Source organism: Rhinopithecus bieti, unplaced genomic scaffold, assembly GCF_001698545.2.
Source record: "Rhinopithecus bieti isolate Rb0 unplaced genomic scaffold, ASM169854v2 scaffold_32835, whole genome shotgun sequence".
Lineage (NCBI taxonomy): Eukaryota > Metazoa > Chordata > Mammalia > Primates > Cercopithecidae > Rhinopithecus > Rhinopithecus bieti.
In genome coordinates this window covers 480,602-496,555 of record NW_016814117.1, presented here as the reverse complement: position 1 = coordinate 496,555, position 15,954 = coordinate 480,602, and the positions used below count along the sequence as shown (strand labels likewise).

General features: G+C 34.4%; 1 protein-coding gene and 1 pseudogene across 1 annotated transcript in view; one reads left to right on the top strand and one right to left on the bottom strand.

Annotated features, from left to right (window-relative positions):
* RALYL (RALY RNA binding protein like) overlaps positions 1-15,954 on the bottom strand; it is a 214,992-nt gene that overhangs the window by 77,311 nt on the left and 121,727 nt on the right. The window lies entirely within an intron of this gene.
* Positions 10,798-11,696, top strand: LOC108513902 (glucosamine 6-phosphate N-acetyltransferase pseudogene; annotated as a pseudogene).

The following is a 15,954-nucleotide window of genomic DNA, read 5'->3' as shown; positions in this document are numbered from 1 at the left end:
CACACACACAAAAAAAAAAAAAAAAAAAAAAAAAAAAAAAAAAAAAAAAAAAAAAAAAAAAAAAAAAAAAAAAAAAAAACTATGGATTCAATACTTTAAATAGAGAAAAATTAGAAAAATAACTGTGGCTGTCTTACCAACAATACCTTAATATTTTAGTATATTTAAATATGAATTAGTAAATGCATTTCAGTGATAAGAGTATTATGACTAAGCTCCCTAAAGGAATATATTTTAAAAAGTCACCTCCATCCACTTGCCTTGTTGTTTGAATTTATGAAGCACTTTATATGAATTTTAAATACAGTCATCAAAACAACTCAGCATAACCTGAAGAAACTAAGGTGCAACAGACCTAAGGGACTTGCTCAAATTTGCATTCCTACTAGGTGACATTACTGAGATTTAAGGGAAAGTTTCCTGATTTCACAAGTGGGGTCGTTTTCACAACACCACGCAACACTCTCCAACCTGGAAGAAGTCTTAATGTGATGATGAATGGAGTAACTGTACCACAGGGGAGTAATTAAAAAAAAAAGTTTACTTATTCATTTTCTTTTTATTGTGGCAAAACATACATAACTCCAAATTTACTATCCTAATCATTTTAAAGTTTATGATTCAATGGCATTAAGTACATTCACAAAATTGTGCATTGTCACTATCCATTTCAACAACCTTATCATCAACCTAAACAGAAACTTTGTACTCATTAAACAATAACTTTCCATTCCTGCCTCTCCAGACTCTGTCAGTAATACAAATACAAATCGTACAATCACAGTCATACAATATTTGTTCTTTTGTGTTTGGCTTATTTTACTTAGCATATTTTCAAAGTTCATCCATGTAGTATGTATCAGGATTTCATTCCTTTTTAAGGATGAACAATATTCCATTAGGGTGAGATACACACACACACACACACATGCACACACACACACACACATATATATATACAGGCGCCCATCTCCCAAGACTTTCCACTAAACTACTAAACAAAGAAATTAGAAAACTCCCAAATTAACAATCTAATACAGTACCTGGAGGAATTAGGAAAACAAGAGCAAATTAACCCCAAAGTTAGCAGAAGAAAAAAAAATAGCCAAAAGTGGAGCAGAACTGAATGAAGCCAAGATGTGAAAATCTACACAAAAGATCAATAAAACCAAAAGTTGGCTCTCTAAATAAATAAACAAGATCCACAGACTGTTAACTAGATTAACAAATAAAAAGAGATCTAAACAAGCACAATTAGAGGTGACAAAGATAAAATTACAATCAATCCCACAGAAATACAAAAGATCCTCAGAAGCTATTATGAAGACCCCTATGTACACAAAATAGGATATCTAGAGAAAATGGATAAATTCCTTGAAACACACAACCTCTCATAATTGAACCAGGAAAAAACTGAAAACCTGAACAGACCAATAAAAAGTTCTGCAATGGGATCTGTAATACAAAAACCTATCAACCAATAAAAGCTCATGATCAGTTGTATTCACAGCTGAATTCTACCAGACAAATAAAGAAGAGTTGTTACCAATCCTACTGAAACTATTCCAAAAAAATCAAGGTGGAGAGACTTCTCTCTAACTCACTCCATGAAGCCAGCATCATCCTAACACCAAAACCCGGCAAAGAAAAATAATACACAAAAATCTGTAGCATTTCTATATACCAATAACATTTAAACTGAGAGCCAAATCAAGACTGCAATCACATTCATGCTAGTCACAGACAAAAATAAAATACCTAGGAATCAATTTAACCAAGGATGTGAAAGATCTCTACAAGGAGAACTACAAAACACTGCTCAAAGAAATCACAACATAAAATACAGAAAAACACTTCTTGTTCATGGATTGGAAGAATGAGCATCATTAAAATGGCCATGCTACCCCCATGCGATTTATAGATGCAATGCTATTCCTATCAAACTACCAACACTGTTTTTTAAAGAACTAGAAGAAACTATTGAAAATTCATAAGGAACAACAATAACAACAAAAGAGCCTGAATAGCCAAAGCAATCCTAAGCAAAAAGAACAAAGCAAGAGGCATCACATTACCCAACTTCAAACTATACTACAAGGCTACAGTAACCAAAAAGCATAGTCCTGGCACAAAAATAGACAATAGACCAACGGAACAAGATAGAGAACCCAGAAATAAAGTCATACACCTACAGCCATCTAATCTTTGAAAAATTCAACAAAACTAAGCAATAAGGAAAGGACTCCCTAGTCAATAGTGCTGTGATAGCTGGCTGATATGCAGAAGAATAAAGCTAGATCCTGACCTTTCACCATGTACAAAAATTGACTCAAGATGGATTGAATTTTTTTTTTTTTTTTTTTTTTTTGAGACAGAGTCTTCACTCTGTCGCCCAGGCTGGAGTGCAGTGGTGCAATCTTGGCTCTGCCTCCCGGGTTCACGCCATTCTCCTGCCTCAGCCTCCTGAGTAGCTGGGACTACAGGCGTCCACCACCACACCCAGCTAATTTTTTACATTTTTCAGTGGAGACGGGGTTTCACTGTGTTAGCCAGGATGGTTTCAATCTCCTGACCTCATGATCCACCCTCCTTGGCCTCCCAAAGTGCTGGGATTACAGGTGTGAGCCACCGCGCCCAGCTGATGGATTGAATATTTAAATATAAGACCGCAAAATATGAAAATCTTAGAAGAAAACCTAACAAACACCCTACTTGATATTGGCTACATTTTCAAAAGCAATTGCAACAGAATCAAAAATTGACAAGTAGGGCCTAATTAAACTCAAGAACTTCTGCACAGCAAAACTATGAAGGAAGTAAACAGACAGCTTGCAGCATGGGGGAAAATATTCACAAACTGTGCATCTGACAAAGGTCTAATATTCAGAATCTGTAAGAAACTTAAATAAATCATCAAGCAAAAAACCAAATAACCCCACTAAAAAGAAGTCAAAAGACATGAACAGACACTTCTTAAAAGATGACATACAGGCTAACAACAAGCATACGAATAAATGGTCATCATCACTAATCATTAGAGAAATGCAAATCAAAACCATAATCTCACACCAGTCAGAATGACTTTTGTTAAAAAAAAAATCAACAACAACAGGTGGAGAAGATGCAAAGAAAAGGGAATGGTTGCTAGTTCCAATAAATATATGTGCGTATTTACTGAGTAGCAGAAATAGTGCTAGACATATTTGATACATTCAGTAGTTATTGATTGAGGGGACAATCATTTTCATAGAATAGAAGTTCTCAGTATTTTCGGATGTAACCAAATAAACTCACAAAGGAAATATGTGACTAAATTGTTTTTATAATTTTTTTCAGAGACTCCTTTTTATGCTATAATCTCAGATAGCAGAATTTAATTGCAAGAAAAAAATATGACACACTGATCAATTATAAAGGTGTTATTAATATAGATGACAGTAATGATTTCCACTTATATGTCTTATGCCTTCAGTAAATACTTCAATGATTGAAAAGCCTTCTGGAAATGTAAAAGTACACAAGAAAAGAAAATTCATTTTTATTTTTTTTTCAGTTGCTGCTTAAATTATCTCGTCCAACCTGCTTATTTTTTGTTCAGTCCTGACTGCTAAGATGTATTTACAAGAACCAGTTATAGCTAAGTATTCTGAATTGTTTCATTCTCAAGTTCCACTGCCTGCCATCATAAACTCAATTTTACCTGTCAAAGTTAAAAATAAAATGAAATGCACAAACAGACCTGTCTTGGTAATCATGTCAAGACTGCTTTTGTCTTAATGGTTTAGGCTTTTAGCAGAAATGTCATGGCAGTAGTTGGGTCAGGTCATAAGCTATAAAATCAAGCTGGATTTCCAAGAAAGAGAAAGATATTCAAAGAGATTCAAAGATCACACCAGGGCAAGTCTGATTAATGGCAGCTATTGTTTCCCCAGTGTTCCTGCCACCCTTCTCAGTCCTTTTTTGGTGGGGGAGGGTCTCCTTTTCTCTCTTTCCAGACTCTATCTTTCATAAAAATCCCCTTTTTCTTTCTGAGTGAACCTCTATTTGAAATCACCCACCAAAAGATGGCATTGTGAGGAGTCATATTCAGTTTTTTAAGGTATTTTATGTATCCTAGAACTGTATTGACCAGAAGAATTGATTTTCAGTTAAGAAAATCCCTGCCCCACACCCCATTTCTCCCTCATAAACTGAGGGTGGTACTGTGATCCTTATGGGATGATCTATTTTAGAGAACTTTTGCAACGCTCACTTTAACAGTTTAGTATGACAATTTGGTTCTTAGGTAACTGAAATCAAAAATGATAATAAATTAGATGTTTAGGGCACTGTCTAGGATGAAACTCAACCAAGGAAATGCTGAGGTTTTTGTTGCTTGGAAGCATAACCAGTGGCTTACGGCAGGTATCTGACCTTCTAGAAAAATGAAATGACGGTTTTGAATGTTTAGTGCAAATAAATATTTCATATTGTTTATTTAAAAATCTGGTACACTTTTATTAATTTTATCCTACTTAATCATTCACAATCACATTCTCTCAAAATGTAATGGGGAATCAGAATTGCTAAAGTAATTGCTTCGAGCCATACATCCACACTGTTTCTTTTATTACTGAAGATTAAATGAGGACCAAATAACTTTCCTGAAATTTCATTTGAACTTTTTCATTTATAGAAGAATCACAACTCATTGGGTTTTACAATATATGTAATCAATTTTTATCTAATCCCTTTGAATTCATAAAGCTAGTTTCATATGAGTAGGTTAATACACAAAGTATTTCTTTTTATTTTCCTTCACCAAACTTCATTAAAATATAATCTTGAGAATATTAATAAATTCCCTAGCACAAGCAGGAAATATTTTAATGTGTTCTTAGCAAACATCTTGCCAATAATAACTACTACTAGAGCCTTCTCAATTGCTATAACTGGCTTCCTATATTAAATTGAGTAATCAATTATTGAGTTCTTATTTGTAAGTCAGCTGCAATACTAGGAGTTGTGAATAATTATATCAGTAGAACATGACTTCTAACCTCAAGGAATTTCAATCTAAGTATAAGAGATTAGACAAATACACAGATGAAAGTAAGTTGAGACAGAATTTGATAACTGTCAATCAGAAATAAGAACTTCTATGAGAGTTTATAAGCAGGGGAAATAGGATGTGGTGAGTGAGACACAGGGATCAAACATGGCTTCATGAAAGAACTGGCATTTGAAATGGACCTTGCAAAGAGTAGGGATTTGACAAGTCATTGCTCAAAAGGTAGGTCTTTCCAGACGATCAAGAAACCTGGTGGTAGAAAAATGTGGAACAAGTATGGACAATATGTTTTATGGAGATTATTCTCTCTCTTGGCACAGCTATTCTTCAGAATACCCATGGTTAGTTCTAGAAGTTATGAGTGCAGAAGATATAATGTAAAAATAATGTAGTATATAATTCAACTAACTGGCTGAATTTCCAAAGCATACTTCCCTGTGGATAAGGTGAAATCAGAAGTATCCTTAGATGTATTTACAGGATCTTGCTTCTCATTCATCATAAAATGTTGGTGCAGGTTTCTAGCTGTCAGAGTATCTAAAGTTAAACAAATTTACAAACTCTGCCAATATAATATTGTGAACAAAAATCTGTTCATTTCACTTTAGGAAATACATATAAATTTGTACATTTACTTTGGTGTATGTCACCAGTACATATGCACACATATATGCAAAATTCAAAAACAGTGAAATAAGCTACTTAGTCTAAGTTTCATTGATGAAATATTCAATTTATTTTCAAGGACCTTTGTAATAGGGGAGAAGGTGAGGAGAAACCTAATGGGACCTAAATAATTATGATATCTTTATAGAGTTCCTGGCTACTGGTGAATCAGTACCTGTCACCTAGGAAGAGAAAATGGCTAAGAAGTTCTAAAGATGAAAATAATCCACCTAACTTAAGAAAGAGTTCTCATCCTTCACTTGCTGTGAGTCAAGTTTACTGTCTCACACATTTAAAGGATGATTACTTTAATTGATAGAGCAGTGACAGAATGTATGAAGAGTAAATTTTGGAAATGCGAAAAAGAGGAAGAAAAAAACCAATTATTTTTCTTTCTTTTGGCTAGTAATACAGGGTTTCTGATTTTGGAATTATCACTTTGAATGGGGTGGGCTGTTACTTTTCTCCGTACTGTGTCTGTTAGGAAGTGTACTTAAATAAAATAACAGCAACAGCATAAAACCTTCAATTGGTCCCCATGGCTTACAAGGTAACATGCAGACCTCTTCAATACTTAGGATTCTCCAAAATGTAGCTCCTTTCTCTGACATTCTTTCACTATTTATTCAATTACTCTTTTAATCTATCAGCATTTCTTAGCACCTACGCTCTGCCTGGCGCTACTCTGGTACAAAAAAAAAAAAAATCTTGCTCTCAGGCAAAGACGTTCTGGTATCTTGACACAATCTTCTGCATTAGCTCAATTGATGGCTCAACAAAACGTTTCCTGTTATACTCTCCATCCATCAACATGTGTTGTATATTTCTTTCTGCTGGAAATATGTCCATTCTTTTTTTTTGAGATGGAGTCTCCCTCTGTCACCCAGGCTGGAATGCAGTGGTGCGATCTCGGCTCACTGCAACGTCTGTCTCTCACGTTCAAGCGATTCTCCGGCCTCAGCCTCCCGAGTAGCTGGGACTACAGGTGTGTGCCACTATACCTGGCTAATTTTTGTATTTTTAGTGGAGACAGGGCTTCACCACGTTGGCCAGGCTGGTCTCAAACTCCTGATCTCAAATGATCCACCTGCCTCGGCCTCCCAAAATGCTGGGATTACAGGCGTGAGCCACCAGGCCTGGCCAGATAATGAAATCTTAATTGGCATTAAATGATTTGTAGTGTCTATTAAAAAAAGGGGTAATAATTCCATTGGACTTTCACTTTGAGCCATCACTGGAAATATTTAGTTTAGTATGCATCAGTGCACTTTTAGAATTTGGACCAAGTAGGATACGTATAGATGAAGGAAATTAGGATGGCCAAAAGTCTCAAGACAATGCCCCTGTATAAAAAATGATTGAATTAAATAAGGATGTTTGGGCTACAGAAGACAGTCTTTGGGAAGAAAGGTGCCTAACTGTTTAAATATTTGAAAGGCTGTTGAGTGGAAGAGGAATTGAATTTCTTCATTGTGGCTCCAAAAGGCAGAATGAGTATTAAAGGGTAGTAATTATAAGGAAGATGTTACTGCTAAATTTAACAAAGAAATAAGATAATTAATACCAAATACCGCAAGCTTCTAGTAGTTTAAACAAAAAACAGAATCGTAAAATGGAAAACACCATGACAAAACATTGTATGTTGTAATATAGCACACAGATATATATGGCACAAGAGCCTGGAAACTATTTGTTGGGAATTCTTTTTAGAGAAGAGGATTAATGCATTATAGCATTATATAGTTCTGGGATATCTTTCAAGTTAAAATTTCATAATTTTATTAAAATTAAGTTACATTGTTAAAATGTAACATTTAGATACTGACCTACAGATTTTCAAAAGCTGGTACCCTAAATCTGGCTCACTTTCCTTTAGTACTAGTTCAGTTTCTTCGACTGTCCCCAACCAAACTGATGCCAAGTCAAAAAAAGAAATATTGCACTTCATATTCTCTAGAAAGAAAGAAAAGAATGCTTTTCTAAAACCTGTGAGACACAGTGAATACCTGACTCAGAAAAATTTACAGCTTTAGATGCCTTCATTCTTAAAGAAGAAAGATGAAAAAGAAAAGAACTCGGACCTAATCTCATTAGACAAAGAGCAACCTATACGCCAAAGTAAACCAGAGAGGTTATTAGTATCAGTTTCAGGTGTGGAAATCTATCAACATAATCTGGAACAAAAACAAATTAAAAGAGATTACAGATTTTATCTGTAAATGCTAAAGAGACATTTGATAAAATTTAAGAGGCATTTTTTATAATATATTCAAAGTAAAACAGTAATAAGAAAACTACTTAAACACAATAGGCTGTAGCAAAAACAAGTGGGGAATATTAATTCAGCATAAAACAGTAAACTATTCAAATTAAAATGAGAGGACAGCTTTTTATCACCATTATTATCTATAAATATTGAAGATTTTAGCAAATCTTTATATACTAAACATTGTCATTCCTCTAGACACATGCACTTGATTTTCTGCATTGCCCATTTTTCCCAAAATACCTAGCTATTTATACATGTCCTCTATTACCTTTTTATTACAAGCTCATACTGCACTGGACACATATTATCTAAAATGAGTATTTCATACAAATATTATAGAAGCAAAAGTAGCATATTGAATAATTCTTCCACTCCCATTGAACTGATTTGCACTCTTTGTCAATTATGACTTTTTTGTGTAAACATGACTTTTTATTGTGGTTTCTATTTTTTTCCCCACTGATTAATGTCAGTTTTTATCCCTAAATCATGAATTTGTAGAAGAGATAGTCTCCTTCCTACTACTATTATTCAATTAAAAAAAAAAAAACTCCTCAATATTTTACCAGCTGAATTTTTTAAATGTCAAATTTTCCTCCTCCTTGATTATTTTTCTACCTAGTCATTTTAAATGAATCACTTTATCCCTTCCATAAAGTTCCCAGTTAAAGAACATGACTAAATATTTGTTAAACATATGTTTGTAAAATAGGTTGAGCCTTAAGATGCTGGTATTCAGGATAGATAAAACCAGGTGAGGGGCTATCTTTCTAGAATTTTGTCTGGGATTGGTACATAATACATCATAATTTTCTGTTGGTGTCTTTCTGGCATCTTCACACATAAAAAATGATGTAGCTGAACACAGAGTTCTTGTGTTACAATCCTTTCCCTAAAAAATTCTCCAGGATTATCTTCACATTAGCACATCACAGAGAAAATTGAGTTCGATTTTATCTTTTGTCTTAAAGTTAGCCTCTTTTTAAATTTATGGATTCCTATAGATTTCTTTACATTTCAAATTCTAAATGCGTCATTTAGAAAATCAATGAATTATATATTTTACTTTTTATTATTGACTCACGTTCTACAAAATTGTCATCTTTCGCAATGGCTATTATTTACAGATTAAATTCAATGGTGTTTCATCCCACTTTTTCTTTTGTTCTCATTTTTGCCACTTTTCCTCTGTTTTTCTCATGGAATGTTTGTTAATTTTCCTTAATATCATTTATTGACCTTATTTTCATCTGTAGTATCAAATCTTTAATTTACTGCTTCAAATGGGGCATTGTATTGAATCTGGTGTCTTAAAGAGTTACCTGATATTTTCCAAATTAATCCTTCTTATTATAACCTATAAATGTTTCTTAGAGGTACTTTCCTTCTGAATATTAAGAAGACATTTTATCCAATATTCTTTAGTTTCTAGAAAAAACCTTATTCTCAAAACTGAGTCCTCTTTGAGCCCTCAAAATATTGCTCTGTTTACTTGTACTGAAGAATTTATTTGTGAATTCCATGTTTTTTCCTCATTAATTCTTTTCTGTTTGTTTAAGTCAATATTCAATGTTTATATTGGTATAACCACATAAATATTATTGGTATAACCACATAAATATAATAGTTGAGGAACATACTGTGCAATGATTATATTTCCTTCTTGTACAATCATTGTTTTCTTGGCACTTATAATGGTGTACTTTTTTCATTCTTCCTGGAGCATTCCACTGTCCTGCTGCAACCCAGACTGGTTCTCTCTGGGTCTGCTACAAAGCTGTCATCTTGGTACTTCTCTTCACCAGCCACCTTTAGGACTTCCTTCTCTTTTGTGTTAGACCCCCCCATTATTTTTGGTTAGTTTGATAAGTTTGGTGAAACAACCTTTAGATTTCTTAGAAATAGCTTGTGAATAATTATATTTCTGAAAATACAGTTGATTCTCATTATGCATGGATTCTGTATTTGCAACTTTGCAAAATTTGTGACCTCCTAATCAATACTCACGGGGTTTTTATGATCATTCAGAAACATGCACAGAGGGTAAACATTTTGAGTTACATGTTCCCAGCTGAGGTCCAATGAGGTGACACTGCCTCTTTGTTTCAGTTCATACTGTAAATAAGCATCTACGTTATGATCTATTTAGTGTCTCATTTTTCACATTTATGTGCTTTTTCTTGGTAATTTTGTGGCTTAAAACGGCCCCCCAGTATAGTGCTGAAATGCTGTCCAGTGTTCCTAAGCACAAGAAGACTGTGATGTGTCTTATGAAGAAAATACGTGAGCTTCTTTAGATGAGCTTCTTTCAGGCATGAAGTGTGCTGCTGGCTGTGAGTTCGATGTTAATGAATCAACATACATATTGATATAACATACATTAAAGACATAGGGTCTTTAAACAGAAACACACCAACAGCAAGTTTATGTATTGATTGGTTGACAAAAATGTTGTGAATTTCCTCTGAGACCAAAAGATTCCTCTGAGACCAGAGGCTCACAGGAATCTAGCCCTATATTTCCCCTAGGACCAATGGTTCAGTATTTGCTAATTCAGTGTTTGCTGTGACTTCACAGAATATAACTTCCACAAATAACAAGAGTCACCTGTATCTTTTAAAAGTCTTTGTGCTTGATTAACAGTGTATTTGGTTTGATTGATTGTCTGGGCCTTCTGGCTGGAAATAATTTTCCCTCAAAATTTTAAAGGCAGTGAGGAGGGGCTGGGGGTCAGGAAGTGAGAGTGGGACCTGCTGTCCTGAGGGCCATGGTGGGCCTGCCTCAGGTTTATCAAACAGACCTTCCTGGAAAGATGAAACCTGATGAAACTCCTATGTTTGACTGAAGTCTACTTAAAGAAGTGGATGAGAATCAGAACATAGCTACATATGCTTCAGTTATTTCTCCAACACATCTTGCAGAAGGCTTGGTTTAAAGCCTCTTTGTCTACTGATGATATGGTTTGGCTGTGTCTCCACCTAAATCTCATCATGAGTTATAGTTCCCATAATCCCTACAAGTCCTACTGAATCATGGGGGTGGGTTTTTCCTGTACTAGTCCCATGATAGTGAATAAGTCCCATGAGATCTGATGGCTTTATAAAGGACAGTTCCCCTGCATATGTTCTCTCACCTTTCGCCACGTAAGATGTGCCTTGCTCGTCCTTCACCTTCTGCCATGATTGTGAGGCCTCCCCAGCCACAAGGAACTGTGAGTCCATTAAAACTCTTTCTCGTTATAAATTACCCAGTCTTGGGTGTTTCTTCATAGCAGTATGAAAATGGACTAATACAACTAACATAGGGTTTTTTTTTTTTTTTTTTTTTTTAAGGTACTGGGTCAGCGAACTGCCACTGGAGTTGTCAGCCCTGATAATGTATAAAGTCTTTTGAGCATACAAAGAAATCTGGGGATCATTATGTTATAGTTGTGGAAGATGTGACTCGGTGACAGAGTGTTGCCATGGCAACTCTGATACTAGAACGTAAATTCATCCATTCCTGTGCTAAGAGAGAAAGAGTAGATGTTGTTAGTAATGAATGCAGGGAAGACAGCTTGGCAAATTGTTATCAACTTGTACTTTGCTAAGCAAGAAACTGAACTACTATAAGATTACCCTTGAATGTCTACCACAAAATGTTGGTTTTTACAAAACATTTGGATACTTTGGATCTGAAGAAAACTACATATATCAGAGGGTTCTAAAATAAAAATCTTTTTAGAAAGACAATTGTCAAAGGAGCTAATGCTACAAAGCTATACTCTCACTGGAGTTAAAATGTTTTGTTGATGTAGCATGGTGACCTCCATAAATACTGGTCTGAAAAAAACTTATAATACTGCAAGTATAATGACATTTTAGAAGATTACCTTGGGCTGATGGGATATGCTGTGAATTATAATTACAAATGAATATTATTAAAGGGACGATTTTTACCCAAAGGGGTAACTTGAATTTTTTCTTACCTTGCATTTTTCTAAAGTGTGGCTTCATTTCTTGGTAGTCAAGAGTACTGATAGTAAAGAGTTCTGTATCTGCTATCTGTGCTGCTTCTTTTAAAAAAGGTATATATTTAATAGGCTGTTTCTTATCACATACATAAAATTAATTATTTTTGTTTCAAATAAACATATCTAAATACAGAGAGAGGCATTATTTCCCACATATTAAGTTGGATAAATTAGTTATTATACAAATATAGTACAGTTCAAAATTTGTTGATCCTACTATGGACAAACAACCTGGCCAAGCCTTTTAAAGAAGCAGAAGAAATGAAAACTAACTTATAAAATGTGAGGCAATTCAAAGTAAAACAATTTAAATGTTTTACTAAAAGTTTATATAGTTGTATGTCAATAAAAAGTGCCAAGTGACTTATCTGTGAAATATATTAATATTATTTCATTGTTTTAAAGATACCTATGAACAATTATTACGGACATCTAAGGATACTTTGTAACAGTAACACTGGAAATCTAAACATACGTATTTCATATTTCCATTTTTCTTTTTATCTGAAGCCTCTCTTCTGAAAACATTTTCATCCAAAAACGAATCATTACAAAATTGAGTGGGAATGTAATATTTAATTAAAATATACTTGTACTGGATTTGTCACATCATAAAATTTTGATGGAAGTTTCTTTATAATGTGGTTATACATGGCACTATTATTCTGGTAACTATCCTGTTTGATTTTTTTGATTTTATTGATTTTCATCTATTTTAAAGAGTTGAAGTCAGAATTAGATACTTTAATGGCATTAATGTTGAGCATTCCATGTTACAATAAGTCTATTCATGTGATCAAAAGACATTTAAAGGCATTCTTCTATTGTCTGCACGTTCTAATCTTGAGAAATTTGATGTTATTCTGAGTCTGTCTTGGTATGTGGCTTTTATTCCTCTATTTAGACATTTAAGGTCTTATACACAGTAATCTGTTTCAGTTTGGGTCATCTTTCATTTATTGTGCTGAGCATATTTTATTGGAAAACTAGTATCTTTCAGTGTTAGGATATTTTCTTGTATTCTGATTGAATAATATCCTCTAAGTTTTCTCTTTGTGAAAACACTATTAGCTTGATATTGAACCCCTGGAGTAAGGGTCTAATTGTTTAAAAATCTTTTCTTTACTATTTTCCATCTGTTTATCTTTTGATCTTTTAAGTTCATATTTCAAACTTTTATTAAATTTTTTATTTCTGCTATAAAGTTTTAATTTCTAAGAAGATTTTCTTGTTCTTCATATATTCTTTTAAGTAATACTTTGAAATGTACATTTTCCTATTTCTAGGGGCATTAATTATGAGTTTTTTAGTATTTTTGTTTAGTTTTGTACTCTATATTTCCCGTTTCTGTGGAAATCTGATTTTCTCTGGGATTTTCTTCCATGTTAGAGTATTTCCTAAAATGCCTGGTGATTCTTTCCTTGTTGATTAGCTTATATTTCAGGGCAAGGCATCAAAAACCTGGCTGTCAGCTTTGTGAGTGTGTGTGTGTGTGTGTGGGTGTGTGGGTGTGTGTATGAGTGTGTGGATGTACATGTGGGCAGGGCTTATCGACTGGTAGGCCTCACTGGAACATGGTGGTGTAGGGTCCTAGTAGTTTATTGGGCATGTCAAATGTCAGCATTTGATTGTCTTTTGGGATGACTAATTTCCTCAGAGAGGATAAACAGCCAATTCCCAAATAGAGAACAGTCTCATACTGGCCTAATATTAAAAAATTATAACATTTTTTGATATACCCTAGTATTTTAAATATGTCACTAAGCAAGTGGTAAATTTTTTTCTCAACTGCAAAGCAAGAGAATAGGCTAATGTACTAGGAATTTATGTTATTTCTGGTACCAAGCCAACATTTCACATATGTTAATTTCCCTTCCAATAGTGAGATCTACTGCAAAGCAAAGAAAGCTCCTTGTTGAAAGCATGCATTTTTTTTCAAGTTTTACTTCAGATTCAGGGGGTACACGTGTACTTTTGTTACTTGGGTGTATTGCATGATGCTGAGGTTTGGGGTATGATTGATCCCATCACCCAGATAGTGAGCATAGTACCCAACAGTTTTTCAAACTTCCCTTCTCCCTCCTTTCCCTCTCTAGTAGTTCCTAGTTTCTATTGCTGCCATCTTTATGTTCATGAGTAGCCAATGTTTAGCTCCTTGTTATAAGTAAGAACATTCAATATATCTGGTTTTTTTGTTCCTGCATTAATTCACTTTGCATAATGATCTCTAGCTACATCCATGTTGCTGCAAAGGACATAATTTTATTATTTTTCATGTCTGTGTAGTATTCCATTGTGTATATGTACCACGTTTTCTTTATCCAGCCCGCTATTGATGGACACTTAGGTTGATTCCATGTCTTTGCTATATTTTTGTTTTTTTGAGATGGATCTCTCGTTGTCTCCTAGGCTGGAGTGCAGTGGCGCAATCTTGACTCACTGCAACCTCTGCCTCCTGGGTTCAAGAGGTTCTCCTGCCTCGGACTCCCAAGTAGTTGGGATTACAGTCATGCACCAACATGCCCAGCTAAGTTTTGTAATTTTAGTAATGATGGGGTTTCACTATGTTGGCTAAGCTGGTCTTGAACTCCTGACCTCAGGTGATCCGTCTGCCTCTGCCTCCCAAATTGCTGGGATTACAGGTGTGAGCCACTGAGCTTGGTGGTGTCTTTGTTATTGTAAATAGTGCTGTGATAAACATGCAAGTGCTTGTGTCTTTTTGGTAGAACACTTTGTTTACTTTTGGATATATCCCGTAATGGGATTGCTGGGTTGAATGGTAGTTCTATTTTGAGTTCTTTGAAAAATCTCCAGACTGCTTTCCACAGTGGTGGAACTAATTTACATTCCCAACAGTGTATGAGTGTTCCCTTTTCTCCACAGCCTTGACAACATCTGTTATTTTTTTATTTTTTAATAATAGCCATTCTGACTGCAGTAGACGATATTTCATTGTGGTTTTGATCTGCATATCTCTGAACATTAGTGATGATGACCATTTATTCACATGTTTGTTGGCAGCTTGTATGTCTTCTTTTGAGAAATGTCTATTCATGTCCTTTGCCTTCTTTTTAATGGGGTTTTTTGCTTGATGATTTGTTTAAGTTCCTTACAGATTCTGGATATTAGACCTTTGTCAGATATGTAGTTTGTGAATATTTTGCTCCCAGTCTGTAGGGAGCAAAATATTTTGCTGTTTACTTCCTTGATACTTTATCTTGCATGCAGAAGCTCTTGAGTTTCATTAGGCCCCACTTCTCAATTTCTGTTTTCATTGCAATTGCTTTTGAGAAGTTAGCCATGAATTCTTTCCCAAGGCTGATGTCCAGAATGGCATTTTCTAAGTTTTTTTCTAAGATTCTTATAGTTTGAGGTCTTTACATTTAAATATGTAATCCAATTTGAGTTAATTTTTGTATTAATTATTGAATAGGAAGTCCATTCCTCATTGCTTATTTTTGTTGAGTTTGTCAAAGATCAGATAGCTGTAGGTGTGTGGCTTTATTTCCAGGTTCCCCATTCTGTTCCATTGGTCTATTGTCTGTTTTTGTACCAGTACCATGATGTTTTGGTTGCTGTAGCTTTATAGTGTAGTTTGAATTTGGGTAATGTAATGCCTCTGACTTTGTTCTTTTTACTTAGGATTGTTTTGGGTATTCAGGCTCTTTTTTGTTTGTTTGTTTCCTTTGAATTTTAGAATAGCTTTTACTAGTTCTGAGAAAGATGATGTTGGTAGTTTGACAGGAATAGTCCTGGATCTATAGGTTGCTTTGGGTAGTCTGGCGATTTTTAAGATACTGATTTTTACAATTCATGAGCCATAGATGTTTTTTCCATTCATTTGTGTCATGTATGATTTCTTTGAACAGTGTTTTGTAGTTCTTCTTGTAGAGATCTCTCATCTCCCTGGTTAGATGTATTCCTTGATTTACTTTTTTTTTTTTTTTTTTTTTTTTT